Source organism: Amphimedon queenslandica, unplaced genomic scaffold, assembly GCF_000090795.2.
Source record: "Amphimedon queenslandica unplaced genomic scaffold, v1.1 AMPQUscaffold_10676, whole genome shotgun sequence".
Lineage (NCBI taxonomy): Eukaryota > Metazoa > Porifera > Demospongiae > Haplosclerida > Niphatidae > Amphimedon > Amphimedon queenslandica.
Window position 1 is genome coordinate 1 of NW_003549069.1, and position 1,609 is coordinate 1,609.

Here is a 1,609-nt window from a genome sequence, read left to right on the forward strand (position 1 = left end):
TCATCAGCTGCACATGCTTCAGACTCTCCATCTAGAATACCATAAATATAAAGGCGGATTTACAATATGACGCTAGGCCAATGTACCGTCAATTTTTAATCAAAAGCGTGGGTGATTTGACCTTTTCATGCATGCTATATGCTAGAGTTAAACCAAATTCAACTCCTGTGTCAACGTAACGTCAGGACTAGCGTAAAGGCGGATTTACAATATTATGCTAGTCCTGACGTTATGTTGACGCTGGAATAGAATCTGGTTCTGTTCTAGCATAAAGCATGCATGAAAAGGTCAAATCGCACACGCTTTTGATGAAAAATTGATAGTACACTGGCCTAATGTCATATTGTAAATCCTCCTTCATACTCTACTTGACTATTACATAAGTATAGGATCAGACTATAAAAAGTTTTCATTATGTGGATTTATGAGTAGCAGCTGTGCTATCTGGAGGAATTTCCATATCTATTGTGGCTGTGTGTTGTATGGATTCTACAACTGTATAGTAACAACTATATAGTAAAGAGCTGTTTCAGGGACTTTTGAAGCTGTATTTCAATAGCTAATTAGGGTTTAATAAGTTTCATTGAACACAAAATTTATTTATTGTTTTCAGCCTAAGTAGAGAACCTCTTAAGTTTACTGGAATCAAATCATTTCAACAGGTTATATTACCATTATATTTGTAATCAGAACCACATTTCTTAGTGCTGCCGGGATCAAGTTTCTGCCCTAGATTAGAGAATAGTTAAATTTACCAATTACAGTTCCATTTAGCCATACTTTTAGCTGGTTTCTTTCCTTCTGATAAACCTCCTAAAAATAGTAAAATATACCGTAAATTTACATGTACAATTAATAAATTTTTAATTTTATGCATAGCAGTACCAGTTATGCTACTTTAATATTAAGTATTGTCAATAATCTATTAAATGGCAAATAAAATTGCTGCTAGTTGAATTATTATTGATTTATTATTTCAATTACAATTGTGCAATACCACTTTTTAAGTCTAAGACTCTTTTCCATTGCATGTGCATGACAATAAATATGCTAGGTAAGATAACAATGTTGCTATGCACTCACTTATATAGTCAGCTTGGTTTTTGTTATTTCCCATACGGTCAAGAGCATCAGCGAGTGAACTGTAACTTGGCTTTCCGTTACATTTGCTATCAACATCATCAGCTCTGCTCAGCCACTTTACAAGGCATTCAGTAAAACACCTATCAACGTCACCTCTTTCATTTGCACTAATCACATCCAGTGTATTTTTATGCAGACCAAGGCTTATCCCTAATTTATCCCAGTCTGCTTTTCTAAAGTGTGCATCCTCTAACTTTTGTATCACATCTCCTAAATCACGAATGTTCAACCCTAAAAGTTAACAAAATTAATATAAAGAACTAACATTGAATGACTATAAATACTACACCTTTGCACTACTGTAGCTATATTTGGAAATTTTTACTGTGGCTTTTATTTAGCAATTGAGATAAGAAATCCACAAAATTGGATTACACTAGCTTTGGCATATTAGATCTACCACTATAGTCTACTTTTATGTCATAAGTTAGTTTGATTGGTTCATCTTTTACATGAACTTGTTGTT

General features: G+C 33.5%; 1 long non-coding RNA gene across 1 annotated transcript; it reads right to left on the bottom strand.

Moving 5' to 3' along the window:
* On the bottom strand, window positions 1–1,477 carry LOC109589960 (uncharacterized). The gene is made up of 4 exons (XR_002189030.1): window positions 1,084–1,477; window positions 781–813; window positions 673–729; window positions 1–31 (listed from the first exon to the last, which is right to left on the bottom strand). It is a non-coding gene; the product is annotated as an uncharacterized LOC109589960 (long non-coding RNA).
* Between the last annotated feature and the right edge of the window lie 132 nt (window positions 1,478–1,609).